Source organism: Ostrinia nubilalis, chromosome 13 (assembly GCF_963855985.1).
Source record: "Ostrinia nubilalis chromosome 13, ilOstNubi1.1, whole genome shotgun sequence".
NCBI classification, from domain to species: Eukaryota; Metazoa; Arthropoda; class Insecta; order Lepidoptera; family Crambidae; genus Ostrinia; species Ostrinia nubilalis.
Window position 1 is genome coordinate 10251474 of NC_087100.1, and position 18993 is coordinate 10270466.

The 18993-nt window shown below is 35.4% G+C and overlaps 1 protein-coding gene across 6 annotated transcripts in view; it reads left to right on the plus strand.

The window, feature by feature from the left end:
* The first annotated feature begins 462 nt into the window (after positions 1-462).
* Positions 463-18993, plus strand: part of LOC135077644 (sodium/hydrogen exchanger 3) — a 69943-nt gene continuing 51412 nt past the window's right edge. For 5 of the 6 annotated variants that reach the window (XM_063972200.1, XM_063972205.1, XM_063972203.1 and 2 more), the window contains exon 1: positions 463-589. The gene's annotated coding sequence lies outside the window, so the exon portion shown is untranslated. Of the gene's footprint in view, positions 730-18993 lie in introns of all 6 variants that reach the window. The other variant, XM_063972201.1, reaches the window with a different exon arrangement.

The following is an 18993-nucleotide window of genomic DNA, read 5'->3' on the forward strand; positions in this document are numbered from 1 at the left end:
TTACAAAAGTAAAATAAAATATTATGCTAACTGTCTCTGTAATTACGTATTATCCTATCAATTTGCATGTGGTACTTAAAAACAAAAGAATATAAGTAAAACATTTAGGTAATGATGACTTAAGTTAATGCACGTGATACGTTATAAATGGGCAGCGAATTTAAAGGAAAGAAGAGCTTTAATTTTGTCATATTTTTCAATTCAGTTTTCCTTTTCTTTACTATGTAGATAAATGCTTTAATTCTTTTAATTCGCGTCTTCAATGTTTTTACGCAAACGCATTTATATTCTCAAAACAATTCATGTGTTTAAAAATACCGATCAAGTTTCCAGAGCGTTCACGTGGATTTGATCATCGTCCCCCCGGCAACCGTTGCGGATAGAGTCCCGCCGCCCTCCACCGCGCAGCCGTGGCGCTCGGGCGGGCGGCGCGCACCGCCCGCCCCAGTCGCGGCGCAGCCTGCCGCCCGCGCGAGTATGTCCCGCGCCACGCGAACAAAATAACCTAAACAAAAAATAACTAATCAAACAATAAAACAAAAAAACATCAAAAAACATAAGAGCAACCACCCGACGCCGGACGAAACCCGTACGTACCGCCAATTCAGTCATTCGCGACCCTGATTGTCAACACCATGAAACATGGCCACCACCACGAACACATGATCGCAATTGCAACGAGAGCTATTCTCAGCGTGCCCCAGAACGCGGTGTTTATGTGCCCATACAGTTTGTATACGTTTGTGTATTTTTTCGGCCGTTACGTAAATGGTACGCGGACGGTAAATCGATAAGTTATTAAATGTTGTATGGAACGGTTTGATTAAGGATTGTTGCCGAATTATGCCCAATTTGCCGTAGCTGTATGCTGTATTAAATAGGTAATTTTTAAGTTATTGGTGATTAGTGGTAGGGATGGGGTAGAAGCTTTGGTTAGATAAGAATAAAATGTTTGCCCAAATTAGGTTAGTGTCTGTGTACGCGTTAGGTAGACTATAATTAGCTTTTGCCTGGGTCCCAGGACAAAATGACATTATATAACGTGATCCTTGTTGTGACGTAAGTGACGGGCTCCCCAGCGATCTTGCGTCTGTCGTCAGTAGTTACTGTTTGTTTAGGTTTCGGTAACAAGATAATATTGGGCTAAAGATGTCTAACTAAGAACATTTTTGGGGTATTTCACTTGACAGTTCAGTGTCTTGAACGTAATATTCCTTTGAGTGATTTAACAGGGCTTACCTATATCTACCCAATTTGCATGAGTTTTGTTTAAAACTTACCTACCTATATAAAAAGAAGTGAGTAACTACGAGCATATTATTGGTTAAGGTAAGTACCTAAGTAATACAATTCATAATTTTCATAATGCCTCTAATAATGTCTTACATCATTTGACCATTGTATAGCTGGTTGAATTAGTAGGTATTTGTTGTAACATCCAATGTCATTAAGGGTCGATTCTTGTCGACACAACGGTCAAAAATGCAATCAAATAAATCGGAGGGTCACGGCGCCGCTAACGTCGCGGCGTCGCTTTAGGGTATTTTATCCATCCACGTTTATTATTGAATCATACTTCACAATTTCAGATTTTTTTGTCCCGATATTCTCATTTAAATAACAAAAGTTCTGACTATTTGCCGTTTTACAATTATTATGAAACTTTCGTATAACTAAAAATAGAAATTTGTAATTACATAATATCTCAAAATAATTACATTTCCATACTGAACGTAATACCTACGTCGTAGTAGCAAGTGTAATTAAAACGAAAGTTCTAGTCTATCATCAATGAAAGAACAGCTGTTGTAATTAAAACGTTCACACAACAACCCAACTCCAATTATCGTATAAATAACGATATCTTGAAGCGCTTTATGCTTAACTCGTAGTAAGTAATGCAACACATTTTAACTTTACGTAAAAACAATCGATACAAAATGTTGCTCGCCAGTTAATCGATCAAGCTCTTATGTTGTTACTTTAATGCTTTAAATACAGGTCTCAATTAAATAATTGATGGTGTTGTTTAATGTACTTGGAACAATCGATAGAATTCGTATTACAACCGAACATTTTGTTTCTAGTATAAGATTGGAGTTTTCTGAGGGTTAAGGTGAAACTCCGTAGCAAATGGCAAATCAATACTATGTGATTTACGCATATACATTAACTTTTTTGGGTCGGACTTGAAGGTAGAGCCTGTAAACAATGGAACATTATTTAGATTTTGATTGGATAAAGGGTCATGTAAGGTACCAATATTTACTGTTTTGTCTTACCTACGAGTAAGTAAGGTCGTAACGAACCGATTTATTATGGTGCGCAAGAATGTGTAGCCTAATTTTCTATGAACTGCACGATTTGCGTAGTATTGAATTCAGTTCGCATTTTTAAGTAGCCAACTAACTGAAACAGTAGCCCTTCAAGTAGCAGTGAATCGAGACACAATAATGATGGGTAGGTACAGTTACAGCACATACAATCATGCGACCACGTAGGGTTCCAAAAGCTAGGAATGTATGTATCCCTTGAAATTAAATCGTAACTTCATAGACAAAAATCCTATCTTTCAGGTTTTTTTTGTACTAAAAGTAGTTTGTACCTAAGATGTGTCTAATGAAATTAATTGAAATACATACATAATATATACTGGTCATCACAAAAATCGGCCCACCTACGTTTTACAGGAAAACTCGTTTCTACTGACACAATCATGGTGCCCCAACAATATTGGTGTTATTTGAAAACCCAATAAATATCCTTAAAGAAAAACACATTTAATTTCTTAATAAACGATTTAAACGATTAACATAAACAATAAATGTGACCTGAAATTAATTTTTATTTTATTTTTAAAAATTGCAGGCAAACTTTACACGTTTCATAATCTTGGCACCGACTCCAGAAGTATCAATCATGGTATACATAAATATTAATTCGTCCTAATATAAGTAATTAGTACCTAATTATTTTTCTACTTTTTAGTGTAGGTTTTTTGGAGTCGGTTTTTTTTTTAAATAAAAATAACTTATTTCTTGCTTTTTAGTTAACTAATTATTACCTTGATGTTACCACTGAAGGTAGGCAGTACACTGAGACTATATTCTTCATGTCAAGTGTAAAATAATATTCCCTACAAAATACAGGTTACCATATCGGCAACCTAAAAAGACATTAAACCGTTAGCCCACTTTAAAAACATGAAAGAATACAACTGTTGGTCTATTTGTACCTATAATATTTAAAAAATTATCCTCCAACTCCTAAGCGTTAAGGAGTTGTTCCTACTATGACCACTTCATCATGATGAGATGATGACTATCTGATGCAAATACTTGAATAACTTACGAAACTATACTTATCTATAAAATTAAAAGAATTATCCTCCAACTCCTAAGCATTAAGGAGTTTTACCTTCTATCATCAGCTCATCAATATGAGATGATGATTTCCAGGAGCAAATACTTGAATAACTTAAGAAAAAGTTTGAAAAATTATACACGTGCCTATAAAATTTGAGGGTTGCCCTCGATTTCGGATCCCATCATCAGATCCTGACTTGGTGACAATGGGACCACCTCGGAAGTGTACCCTATCGAACAAAAAAAGAATTTTGAAAATCGGTCCACAATTGACGGAGTAATCGGTGAACATACATAGAAAAAAAAAACATACATACAGTCGAACATCCTCCTTTTTTGAAGTCGGTTAAAAAGACCTCACATTGGGCTCACCTCTGCAGCTCTGGGATCAATTAGACCAATTTAATGGTTATAAAACCAAATAATGATCTCACGTGTCCTCTTTAACAGATTGATAGCGATTAATCCCAACTTAACAGTTTTATAGCCATAAAAGTTGGCTCAAGCGTAACTACCCATTTTTTGAAGAAGTGACTCTGAATTCTTCTATAGACACATTTTTGGGGTAAAAACCTTTCCTTTAATGAAATGAAAACTAGGCTTTTAAATGGTGCCAATATTAGTGGGAAGTGGGGATGCATACGTTTGAAAGTGCTTGTCGCGGGAGGGTCGATTTTTGTGATGACCAGTGTATGTATAAAAAAACTTTAAGAGGTATCGCTATGGAAAAGGTACCTATGAGAACAGTCCTTATCTTTGAGCTTTACCAACCAATATGACTATCGTCGTATTCACAAACATTACTATGAGGTTTCACAGTGCGCGTGGAAGCACAGGGTGACACAAGAACCAATCACAGAGCTCTATTCAACGCTGTGCGTTCGATTTGCTGCTTCACTTAAGCAAGTATCGTTTGTGAATACGGTCGTATGAGTATAGTAGGTATTAGTCCAGTCAAATTAGACATGAACCCTGCAATAATTCGCATACAGCTGAAAATTGGTACGAATGTTCGGAGCACCGTTATGAATTAACTGTGAAAAGTCCCCATCGATCCGACGTGTGCTAAAAAAAAAATTCAAGGTCAAACTTAAAAAATACGGGTTTTTGAGATTTTCAGCCAAACGGTAAGTTTTATCACAAAAATATGTATGACAAGGTTTAAGGCCATACAATTATCTATCAAAATTGTCTATACACTTTCTCCTAAGAGTCAGCGTTTCTGAGATTCGATGATCCGAAGAGTCAAAAAAGTGTTTTCTTCATAACGGTCTTACACATAAATCCAATGTGATATCGCCTCGTGGCACGGCTCAGCATTGTATCATGATGTGTTATCGACGTCGAATATAAAATGATTAACCTCAATGTCATTTGTCATCTTTAATTGTCGAAAAATGTTTGCAACTTAGACGAAGGACTGCACCGTGAGTTTCTAAGATACGAAGTTTTCGTGTCTATTATGTTTAAGAGCTCTTATATGCACACGTCACTACTCTACTTGTAACTCTATGGTCACTCTTTTAGCCCGGTCAAGTCAGAAAATCCAGGTTAAAATAATTCGCGTAGAGCTGAAAATTTGTGTGATTGTTGAGAACACCATCCTTAATGAAATGTCAAAAGTCCCCAGCGATCCGTCATTTGAAAAAAAAATTTACGAAGTCTAAGTTTTTTGCATTTTTCCGCCAAACAGTAAACTTATCATAAGAAATGATAAGAAATAGTAGTAGATCATAAAATTATCTATTAAAATTGTCTTTTCCCCTTTTTCCTAAGAGTCACCGTTTATGTGGTAACGATGCAAAAAGTTGGAGAATTCGCATTCTGTTAACTACTCCAAAAGTCCACAACTTCAACTCTATTAAAATAGTTTTGAATTGAACAGGATAACAAATACATCTTTAAAAAGGCCTACTGGGGAAACCTGGTAAAAAAAATACGCCAAATAACCCTCATAGGTGTTGTGGAAACATGTGCATATAACGAGAACATCAAAACTAACTTTTTGAATCGTTCTACCTCATAATCGGTGACTCTTAGGAAAAAGGGGGTAAAGACAATTTTAATAGATAATTTTATGATCTACTATTATTTCTTATCTATTTTTATGATAAATTTACTACTTGGCCAAAAAATGCAAAAAACTTGGGACTTCGAAAACTTTTTTTAAAATGACGGATCGTCCGGGGACTTTTGACATTTCATTTAGGATGGTGTTCTTAACATTCACACAAATTTTCAGCTCTATGTGAATTATTATAACCTGGACTGTCTAACTTGGTCGGGCTAAAAGAATGACCATAGAGTTACAAGTAGAGTAGTGACATGTGCATATAAGAGCTCTTAAACATAATAGACACGAAAACTTCGTATCTTAGAAACTCACGGTGCAGTCCTTCGTCAAAGTTGCACCCATTTTTCGATAATTAAAGATGACAGACGACATTGAGGTTGATTATTTTATATTCGACGTCGACAACACATCATGATACAATGCTGAGTCGTGGCACGAGGCGATATCACATTGGATTTATGTGTAAGACCGTTATGAAGAAAACACTTTTTTGACTCTTCGGATCATCGAATCTCAGAAACGCTGACACTTAGAAGAAAGTGTATAGACAATTTTGATAGATAATTGTATGGCCTTAAACCTTGTCGTACATATTTTTGTGATAAAACTTACCGTTTGGCTGAAAATCTCAAAAACCCGTATTTTTTAAGTTTGACCTTATTTTTTTTTTTAGCACACGTCGGATCGATGGGGACTTTTCACAGTTAATTCATAATGGTGCTCCGAACATTCGTACCAATTTTCAGCTGTATGCGAATTATTGCAGGGTTCATGTCTAATTTGACTGGACTATATCTTTTATAGTCAGTCAGTCTTTAGACCCTTACCACAACCATAATATTGCTGAATGTAATCTAATAGGTCTAATATATCAGACAACCACTGATCGATCGGCATTACCCGTTTAATTATATCACATGGATGAGTTAAACTATTCGTGAGATCTGGGTCATGGGGCGGCCTGTAATGTGAAGGGCGCCGTAACAATAGACTTTATGGCTGCGGTACCCATAGGGTTCAGTGCTTCAATTCGGTGGGTTGTAGGCTTAAATGTCAGGCGTATCAGTGCGTATTCTAATCTTAGTATAGACTATGGTATACATAGAGCAGTGGTTACAATACGAGAAGATAGCATAAATTAAGGATATACCCCTACCCCTTGCTGAATTACAGGATTTTCCTGAAATAAAATTAACCAAACTTTGATCATGCTCCTAAAGTTTGGTTATTTTCTTCAGATATTCTCAATTTGATGATTATAAGAGTTAGGTATAAGGTTTCCTTGAACAGTAACTCTATCTGTTGAAATAACAGGAATAAACCCTAACTCTGGGACGTTCTTTTAGAATTACAAACAACTCTCCTCATACGATGAAAATAAAAATAAAAATCCAGTAGGCTATAATTGGACGTCTGGCTCCTGAAAATGTTTCCAAAACATTCAACTACCAACGCACAGGTTTTTTCTTTCTTGTTACCAATAATCCAGACCCTTCCAGATTACGTCGATAATCAAGCTCTGTGTTTGCCGTTTCCCCAACGATCGCAAACATTCTTTTGCAGGCGGCTCGAAAACGCGTTTTTACATTTTCCGAATGGTTTCAGCGCCTGGGGAAAATGACTAGCAAATGTACGGCGTAAAAGATCTAATATTCTCTAATAGAGTGGTAGTACTAACTGTTAGTACGTGTTTAGTTGTTTTTCTAATACTGTTTATGAAAGAAAACCCATCTTTGCAACGATGATATAAGGCTAGGGTATTTTACAAATATTTTTATTTTATTTTATTCAAATGTGTTAATTTTCCATATCATCGAAGTTTTTTTGTGTAAGAACTCTACAGTTCAGTACTTACACTGGTGTAGTTTTTGTGTCCATGTATTTAGAACACAATTATTGTAATAGGTAGATCGGTATACCTACCTATTAACCACATACTGAGATTGAGTATCAAACAAAAATAACTCTACATAATGAATACCTACAAGTTACTTCAAGGTGTTTGTGATCATGCTACTTAACTTTTATATTCGCATTAAGGAAATAAACAGCTATACAAAATAATCATATAGACTAGAATGACTGACTCCTCGTAGATATATTGCTACATTTAAAAGTTCCCTTCTCAGCATATTTATACCATTGTATGTTATTTGCCATCTCTATGTGCATCAGTAAGTATGTATGTAGTTATCCACTACGTGGGCAGCTTTCTGTAATTGGCACTTGGAAGTAATAGAATTACTCTAGCCGTTCAGTAACGAGTTTCAACTAGTGCCACTAGTTGGCGGTTTATTAATTACTGGCAAGTTGATTAGGGGTAGTCCTATGCAACTAGTTAAGCTTTCAATCATAAGGAATTTCCTCATTTTATTTAATTTGTTTTATGAATTTCACTTCCCGCGAATCGAAACACAGAAATCAACTGTTATAAGGTCTTAAATGCGACTGATGCTTGGGGTCAGATGGGTTAATAGCCTGCTTTTGGAGAGATGAACCCACGAGCGCGACTGTTCTAACCGCTAAAAGCCCGTGGAAAAAATGCGTTTTACGCAGGATAATGTGGTATTTGTCTGTTTCATTTATTGGATACTTACGATTTAGAAGGGGATTGGTCTTCTAAATATCACGTTAAAAAACCAACATCTATGGAAGTAAAATAAACATATTCGTACCTTTGTCTGGCTCAACCTATAAACTATGCTTACGCTCAAACAAATATTTATTTTTCAAAGCCACTTTTGCGATTGGGTGTCGTTCCCATTCGATTTGTCGATAAGTAGTTATCTTCAAGGGTACCAGTTGAAGGGCAGTGCTATTCAACACGATCTGCTAACATTTGTAGACAAAATTACGAGCAAGACTGGAAAACTTATTTATAGCATTTGGCAAAGGGACAAAGCAGTGAAATACAGTACATTCATGTGTAACATGCCTTTGCTGGAACATTATATGGCTTTGGTTGAGTCTTTGTTGCATATTCAAGTGTGCCCTAGAGCTTTCGAAAAATTACACTTGATGTGCTAGATTTTTCATGTGTCGTCTCTGAATATGGTTTGATTTGCTGCTTCACTTAAGCAAGCATCGTTTGTGAATACGGGCGTTAGTTGTGAAAGAGTTTCTAAAACTCATTACCTGGTGAAAGTCACTGACATAGACCTCATGAATAGTAATCGTCATAATTCTGTTTTCCCTTTGACAATCTAGGGTTAATATATAAAATATGTGTAGCTAATCAATTCAGATTCATTAATTTAAACATTGATTTATTCATGTTATTCGAATCTTTTTTTATAACTCCACTTTATTCCCCCATATTTCACGTTATGAAGGTTATTTATTATTTATTTATCTAGTTGATCTATTCGATTGCGATCGCGGCTTTCATTTGTCGTGTTTGCTTCGTAAATACTCCGACGTTGTTTTTCATCGATAAAAACGAGCTTTCTGTAGTTAGTTACTGTTGAAGTACAGTCGATAGCTCATCAGACTGTTATTTGTTAGTTACAAAATATACAGGGTGTTAGGTAAATAGGTATAAGAGCCGACACTAGCCCATGTTAACATGGTCATATAAATGGTAGGGTGAAGTCAGAAAATTGATATCTTCATTTTAATTATTTTAATTTTCATACAAATCGGATTTTATAAAATTTATTTTGTCATCTTGAGTGTAGTCCTTACTTTGAACCTAAACTATTTGTGTCTAGGGAATCCCAAAAGCTTTTAAACTCGTTAGTAACTTAGGTACTCATTAGTATAAAACGAAGGAGGTAAGACTTAACTTTGTGAAGTTAGAGAGCGTCTCTACTTATTAGACTAGTTTTTAGTAACTTTCTCATCAAAATAAGTACCTACTTCGAATAGTAGAGGTAAGATCTTTGTACCAACGACTTGAGAAAGCAGTTTCTCCATTTTATAGAAACCTTTATCTACAGACATGACCTGTCGCCTCAAGAAACTAGACTCATAACTATTAATTAATCCCTTCGAAAACACTGTTATTTCTATTAGTCAAGAACTTTAAAAATCCAATTTGCAGTTACAAGGATATGGCTTGACTATCAGATCTGAATAAACAAGAGGTTAAATAAAAATTGAAATAAAGAACTCTTTAAAAGCGATATGGAACTTTTAATTTAACCGTGGTGAATTCTGTCTGACTGCATTCATGCATGTTATCTATCCTAACATATTCCAAATTACTGACCACAGCGTTCAGACTATGTCTGTCTACTTACATTTATGTTACTAACACCCTTATTACAACAAAACAAGATGCCACAATGTAGCTACATTAATCGTCCTCTGTACAAAGACGTTAATCCGAATGGCAGTCGTTTCGTTCAGTGTACTAACATCGCCGGTTTATTAGTGGATTTAACCTAAGCGCGCCCGAAGATTAGCATTGGTGGGGCGATAAATTTTTATAATGCGATTCGAACGGCCAGAGCACTCCCAGTGTACGAGTACAGGTTAACTCAATGGCTCTTGAGGGTACGATCTGAAATTGAAATACACTTTTATGGATTTAGTCTAAAAGAAAACCTGCATGCATTGTAATATTTCTCAAAACCTTTACTAGGATTTTTTAGTCTGCCAATATTCATAAATACGACGGGTTTTATCCCTAGTGATGAGATTTCAAATTGAAATGTTTATGCGATCACTACGACTGTGTCAGAGGATTTTACATTGCTGCTTTGGACTGTGACAAATTATTTTTTCATTAACTTTTTGTATTCCAAAAGCCCTGACAGCTGTGAAATATCTGAGTTAAAACTACATTAGTTTTTTACCCGACTACGGCAAAGCAAAAGGAGGGTTATGATTTTGACAGGCTATGTTTACATTCCAAAAATGTCTTTGACTTTTATGCATAACTTTTTAACTTAACTCTACCACTGTTTTGTATAAAATTTCCTAAGTTACAACTTTAACAGACGACATAAAGCTAAGCACTAGCATCTCATCTAGTTCCACTGTGCGCTGTAATGCAACAAAATTGTGTAGTCTACTAAGTATGCAGCCTGTAAACTTTACGATGTTTAGAATTTTACAGAGTCATGCACCCTTAGCGTCAGTCTGACACAGTTCATTGCACTGCCAACTCCTCGGGTCACCGACGAATGCACTTCATGTGCATCGATCGAAGTTTATGAGTTTTCATTTGAGAAATTGAAATTGAAAATTGATGAGCGGCTTTCGTAAAGTTCTAATTCGATAACTAGACAAATCTTTTGTTTGATTTCCCATTAAGAATTAAGGCTACCTACGATTTTGTCTGTGTGGGTTTAGGTACATCATAGACTTCCTTTCAAAAACACTTTATCTATTAATAAGTATTATTAACCTGAGATAATAAGAGTAGGTACGCCTTAATTTCATCCCTTTAAGATGCTTTTGTAATAAAATTAATCCCTTATTTCTCCCACGACCTATATAATATAGAGCTTTCTATTTAGATTCATTAAAATTATTTTAGCGTTTTATTCGTAAACGTAAGAGAGACTAACTGCCTTTTAGATTTGTAAGTACCTACCAAACATTGGTTAAAATACAAACTACATTTTTTATTATGCACAAAACAAACGACAAACCCAATCTGAGCTATGAACTATGTAAAACAAATCTTCGCCCGCAATGAAAGAGTTAGTATCCCCGAGGACTAGAAGTTAGGTTTTTGTTCGAAATCATTTCCTTTTCCACGATTTCAAAGGTACAGAAAAAGGACTGTATTTTCCAGTCGCCGTAAACGGAATACGTTTTGTGATTCCAACTGTAAAAGAAGTTTGCTTGGAATAGAAATGGAATAAATATTATTTGCAATCAACATGTTGTTGGCTAGCTACATTTGATTGGAAAATAAATAGATACGATAATGTTAATGTCAACAGTTTGAGTTCTTTTTATTCTATACTAGCTGACCCGGCGAACTTTGTTCCGCCTTAATGGCAATAAATAAGCAGACTTTTTTTTATTTCGAACGGGATAAAAAGTATCCTATGTCCTTCTCCTGGCTCTAAACTACCTCCCTGACAATTTTCAGCTAAATCGGTTCAGCCGTTCTTGAGTTATAAGTGGAGTAACTAACACGACTTTCTTTTATATACAGTGTGTCCGGGCATGTAGTGATCAAACTTTAAGGGCGTAATCTATGGACAATTTTATCGATGAAAATACTTCAAATTTGGGGCTTGACCCATTTCTCGCAAAATTACAAGGATTTAAGTTTTTTATTTTTAGTTTTCACCTCTTCGTTCAAAAACAAATGAAAGCGTGGGACAATTAACATTAATAAGCAAATATTTTATATTATGCGATAGCCAATAAAATTATCTATTTGTAAAAATGGAAAACAGATACAAGTTTCATACATTTTAAGGGAGTAAGAATGGATTTAATTAGAAAAAAACCTAATTTTTTTCACTTCTTTTTCAGTTATTTTCCAACAAAAGAAAAACCGGGTCGTTAAGGTATGTTTTATTTGCATTCTATTATTAGTATTTGAGCTATTCTACAAAACGAATGTAAATTTATTGGTCTACGTCTATTAGTTTCGAAGCTATTGTTGAACAAAGATACCCCTTCCCAGCGTTTCCATAGCGCTGCTAACGTGCGAAAATGCACTGCCTGAAAGGATCACACAACCTATTCCGACTACATGACTAGCCGCGCTATGAAATCGTTGGGAAGGGGTGTCTTTGTTCAACAATTACGTCGAAACTAATAGACGTAGACCAATAAATTTACATTCGTTTTGTAGAATAGCTCAAATACTAATAATAAAATGCAAATAAAACATACCTTAACGACCCGGTTTTTCTTGTGTTGGAAAATAACTGAAAAAGAAGTGAAAAAAATTAGGTTTTTTTCTAATTAAATCCATTCTTACTCCCTTAAAATGTATGAAACTTGTATCTGTTTTCCATTTTTACTAATAGATAATTTTATTGGCTATCGCATGATATAAAATATTTGCTTATTAATGTTAAGCTACCCACGCTTTCACTTGTTTTTGAAGGAAGAGGTGAAAACTAAAAATTAAAAACATAAATCCTTGTAATATTGCGATAAATGGGTCAAGCCCCAAATTTGAAGTATTTTTATCGATAAAATTGTCCCTAGATTTCGCCCTTTAAGTTTGATCACTACATGCCCGGACACACTGTATATACTAGCGGCCGCCCGCGACTTCGTACGCGTGGACCTCGTTTTACTCCATTAGGGGTGGAGTTTCGTAAAATCCGCTCTTAGCATCTATAGCGCATACATTTTAAATTTCAACTCTCTTACTTTAAACACATAGGACTTTCATAATATAAACTTCCAACCCTCCTTTTATCTCCTTAGCCCCCGTGGTTGATTTCTAATGATACATTTTCAGTATATGTACCACCACCACCACCACCACCATTTCAGCCATAGGACGTCCACTGCTGAACATAGGCCTCCCCCAATGCTTTCCATGTTGATCGATTGGAAGCGGCCTGCGTCCAGCGCTTCCCTGCTACCTTTACGATGTCGTCGGTCCATCTTGTAGGTGGAAGTCCCACGCTACGTTTTCCGGTACGCGGCCTCCATTCCAGAACCATTCTGTCCCATCGGCCATCAGTTCTGCGTACTATGTGCCCTGCCCATTGCCACTTCAGCTTGCTAATCCGTTGGGCTATGTCAGCGACTTTGGTTCGTTTCCGGATCTCCACATTTCTGATTCGATCTCGCAAAGAAACACCAAGCATAGCCCTCTCCATAGCACGCTGTGCAACTGAGCTTCTGTATAAGGCCTATAGTGAGAGGCCACGTTTCCGAGCCATAAGTTATCACTGGTAGGTAACACACATTGGTTATACACTCTAGTCTTCAGGCATTGAGGTATTTTGGACAAAAATATGTTGCGTAGTTTCCCGAATGCTGCCCAGCCGAGTTGGATTCGACGATTGACCTCCTTCTCGAAATTGGACCTACCTAGCTGGATCGTTTGTCCGAGGTAGACATACCTACTTGTCGACAATCTCGAGAATTGAGCTCCCAACTGAAACTGGGTAGGGCGCAACATGGACATTCGACATAAGCTTCGTTTTGTCCATGTTCATCCTCAGGCCTACCTGTTGGGAAAATCGATTAAGGTCTTAGAGCATTGTTCCAAGATCTTCCAATGATTCTGCCATGACCATAATATCGTCGGCAAACCGATGTGTACACAGTACCACAGTGTACCGAACAGTATATGTACACCTCCACAATATCTAGAGATCATATGAGCATACATTTTAACTTTCAAGTCTCTTACTTTAAAAACCGAGGACTGCAATACAGACTTCCAACCCCCTTTTTAACTCCCATAAGGGTTGAAAATTGCAAAATTTCGTCTTAGTGACTACCTATGTTCTAAAAGGAGGTGTATTCCACTTTGATCACCTGGCTTTGATCAGCCAGGTGATCAAAGTGGACTTACAGCGACAATTTAGTGACCTTTGAATTTATTCTGTGCCTTTGATCACCCACGGATACGATGTCCCGGGTGAGCCAAGTGGACTCTAGTTATTATTATTTTAGTGTCCTTTAATCATCTACAAACAAAAATTCACCTCCTCTGAATAGTCACATGTCCAATTGTTGTACTACATATTATTTTGATTTGTAACATTTTTGATATTTTCTAAAAACCGCAATAAACAAATTGGACATGAATGTGACAATTCAGAGGTATGATTTATTTATAGGTGATCAAAGAACACTAAAAAAATAATTTAACTGGAGTCCAATTTGATCATCTTGGTGGTCAAAGCCAGGTGGAATAGACCATTAACCCCTATGAGAACTCTTTTGAGACTTGTAGTTTCTGAGACTTCGTGATGAGTGAGTGAGTCACTTAGTCATTCAATTACCTTTCTTTCTACTAAAATTATACGTATCTATAGTAATTATCATTAAAATCAAATAAGTAAGTAAGTACCTACCAACCTAAGTAATTAAAATAAAGACCCTACCAAAAAATTAACAAATTACATACAGAAAATAAAAACGAAGTAATTCTTATCCTATTTAACTACAATCGCCCACGCGCCCATCCCATTTGTCCGCCGCTGAATCGTACCCTAATATTCATCTCGGTAGATGGCGGCACATAGTAAGAATTTGCAAGGAAGTTTGTAAAAAGTCACTAATTAACACTTTGACTTGCTCGTTTAAACACAGTGAATGATTCAAGTAGGTTCATACAGTGAATGGTTCAATTACATAAAATATCTTTATTTATTAAATTTTCAATATTATTTACGAACAGTGCTATTCATAGTACATGTAATATTTAGTTACTAATTTACTAATGATGTCGATAGATGGCGTTTGACAGCTTTGCCTTCATGAATATTTACGTACCTCAAAAATTTTTGTCAGACGCAAGAAGATTTTAAGCAATGACGATAGATGGCGCTTTTTTACGTCTTATGAAAATCCCAAATATTTTACGGGACCCTATTGTTTTCCAAAATAAAATTTAGCCTATGTTACTCGTGAGTTATGTAGCTTTCGAATGGTGAAAGAATTTTTAAAATCGGTCCAGTAGTTTTTGAGCCTATCCATTACAACTAAACAAACAAACAAACAAACAAAGTTTTCCTCTTTATAATATTAGTGTAGATAGATGTTCTTACAAGGCCGTGCTATGTAAGCCCTAAGTACCTACTACGTAATTCAGTAGCGTATCCTCTTGACTAAAGAGGCTGCATAACTTTGTTTCAGCAAAAGTAACGTATTAAAATGTCTTTTTCTGAATGTTAACCAAGGTCTGATTTAATTTGAATCAAGTTAGTTGGTATCTCTTATAAATTGTAACTAAAAATCTTCAAATACCGTTATAATAATTATTCGTTGAGACTCATAGTCAGGTATAAGATGACCATAGACGATGTATGACCTTTTATTTTCAAAAAAATATTTAGGTACACTTTTTTGCAAGAATATCAATGTTAATTGACGATGACAATAAAAATACCTGAATAAATAACAGCTTTACTAGAAACCAGCGGGTTTCGGTAGCGACAAACCCGCGTTTGACCTCAGCCAGCCCACAGTTAGAGACGCTCTAAAATTGGACTTAATTGGGGCTTAACTTTTTTACTTCACGAAATGTAATTTTTTACTCACAAATTATTAACTTAACGTTTTAACTTAACTAGAGATTTTATTAACGTAAACAATATTATTGTTAGGAAGTAATTAATAGGTATGCTTTGAAATAAGAAATTACGAATGAACTTGAAGCTTTTGTTATAAAAGATAATGAACTAAAGTTTCTTAGTATAAAGGATTTTCTTTTACGTTCTTATAAGAGGAAAATTCATTTTTGTTTAGTTTTAGACTTTAGAGTAATATGCGTGTTCACTTTGTTCGTTTCACTAACAGAGAGTGCAATTCATTCGACAATTTCTCGTGAAATATTACCAAAGGGTGAGTGGTTGACAGTTTCTTTCCCAAAGGTGAGTGCCCTCGAATGTCCTGAGATAGTAAATAGTCGAGATTTTCGTGCAAGATTAGATTATTAACCTTCTGTAGTTAAACGTTTTAATTAAATGATTTCATTTATACTAACGTAAACGTAACGTAACTAAGGTAGCGGAAAGGCGCTGGATGCAGGCCGCCACCAACCGGCCATTGTGAAAATCATTGGGGGAGGCCTATGTTCAGCAGTGGACATCCTATGGCTATAAATGATGATGATGATGATGGTGATGATTTATACTAAAATAATACTTAAATGCGGAAAGTATCTTTATTTGTTGCTTTTTAACGCCACTGAACCAATTTTGATGAATTTTCGACAGAGAACCTTTTAAGCGATATGGAAATTTATAATCTTTTCACCAGAAATAAAGTGCGATAAATACTTTCTGTGAAAGAGTAACATGTAAATAGGTAGTTAAGTGTTTCACATAAGTGTTTTCAAATCTGCACTAATATTAGGAAGAGGATAGACTTGATTTTTTATCCGAGAATAAGTCCTAGTACAATAGGCACATTGACAGTTTTCAGTGACACACAAATCGGTTTGGTCGAATCTACCCTACATAAATAAACATTATATGCGGTACGTAACTAGTTCGCCGGATCAGCTAGTAAGTAATATAAAATCAAAATCAAAAATATTTTATTCAATTTTGATCACTGGTGGCACTATGTACGTCAAATAAAGAAAAAATTAAACGTCTTCTTAAAGAAGCAATAGCATTAAATTCACCAATAATTCATTGGGTTGGCAAAATTGAAAAATAGAGCAATGGTTGTCAAAGTGCATTTAGTGCAACCTAGTAAAGCAGTCATTCGAATTCAAAAGGAAGAATGGGATCTCCAATACAATAGTTGCGTTGGAAGCCCGAACGTCTAGCGAATGAAACTGATGTCTGTTGCAGGTTTATTTTTAGAATACATACCATTTACGACTCCGTTTATTGAGTAACGTTAATGGACTTTTGTAGAATACCGTTATTACGACTGCGTTATTAAACTTTGAGTAATTTTAACACTAGTTTTACTGGATTAGTTTGAATTACAAACTCTGATGAAGGAATTTCTTAATTAACTTTATGTACCTACTGCACATCAAGCTATATTTGCTTTGATTTTACAACCAAAACTTAAAAAGCTTAAAATTAACTCTTACTTTACTTAATTTAGGATAGCAGTCGAATTTAAGTTTCCAGTTTCAATTGCTAATTACCTAGTAGGATAGAGTCTTAGCTTTATTCTACTAATAATACCTTATTTTTTTCAAATATTATTTAAATACTACTGTGCTCGCGACTTCGTACGCGTGAAAATACTTAGTTTGGATAATATTTACCGCTTTTGCGACATTTTTTTTTACTGCTCCGCCCTTATTGGCTGTAGGGTGATGTTATTGTAGCCTAAAGCTTTACTCGATCAATGGGCTATCCAACACAAAAATATTTTTTCAAATCGAACCAACAGTTACTGAGATTAGCGCGTCTAAACAAACAAACTCTTCAGCTTTATATTATTGGTATAGATTATAGTATTAGTATAGATAAATAAGGAGGTAAGTAGAGCTACTTGAGACGGTTACAGCTGCTCCTTCTGATTTAATCACGTGGTACCCACTGAGGGTATAAAATACACCCCTGTTTGATTAATACGCCGAAAACGCGGGGCTTTTCACGTAAAATGTTTCGTTGCTTTTAAGAAAATATTTGCTAACATCTTATCCAAAACTCTTATGTTTAAATGCGATATGATACAGTCTAGCTACACAATTTTGATGGAGGTTTTAAGTGTTAATGTACGAGTATGTGTCCTTTAGCTAATGCAGTAATAAATTTTGTTATTAGTAAATAACACCAAGCAATCTTAATACAAATAGTTACTAACGTGTAAAGAAAAATAATGTAATATCTATGCGATAATAAATTATTTATAAAGAAAATAAGTAGGTAAATGAATAAATATGAAAAGTAAGTAGATATTTATTTTCACAGTCCATGAGTGCAGAAATGCGTCGCAATCTGGAACGAGAAACGAGGGCACATAAACGCTGGTACATTCACGGTATCTATAAATACGGGTGATGTCAAAAGTATCCATTACTATATCTAGTATCTACATATTTTAATATATTTCCCCTACGATACGTTGTACAAAAGTTATGAACCGTTTGGAGGAAGGTAGGTAAAGAGATATCCTAAAGAGGACCAGTGTGACTTAGTGTAATTTTATTCTCAACGAGTTACTTACGCTATTGTTACTTATTACAGTGTCTGGATGGGAACAACAAAGTTCGTTAGCGGATTCAGTGTGTAAACATTACCAAGAAACCTACACGAGTTATTTATTATTATTTACGATGTGACTGAGCACATTTTTTACCTCAGTTGTTGACTCTTTGTTATTGATCTTTGCAAGTTCTCAAATTGGATACTGAATAACTAAATGCTATACACAGCACTATGGCTAGACATTTTGGGTTGGCCAAATCGCGAAATAATAAGTGATAACTAATATTGTTTCATCAACTGGACAGACATGTGTCCAGTCTCTGGTGTCGAGTTGGTGAATAACCCGACATTTTTATTGGTGCAAAATTTCCTATTACAACTACATAACCATATCACATTGTGTATCTTTATATACCATCATCGATACATGATTTGAGCTACGTGTGAGGGCACGTATAGACATACAAGTAAACCCAAAAAACTTATCTGTCCACATCGCATCACGCACGCACGTAGAGACGCGGCACGAAATCCATTTTTTCGCTATTACCATTACTCTTTTGTTTCTACAGCGTTATCTATTTCGTTTAGGGTTAGTGTATCAAGCCTTATACCGTGGGATCTTATGTAGTTGGAATAAATTCCATTTTGCAACAAAATTGAACAGTCTGACGTACAATACTTAGGTATTTTGTTGAGCAAGATTATCCGTTAAGAAAACTAAACATTTTTAAAGTCAAAGTAATGGACGGTAAACGACCGAGACTCTTAACGCTTTTAAGATTATTAATTTTGTGGAGATTGTCATTCAGAGCCATTT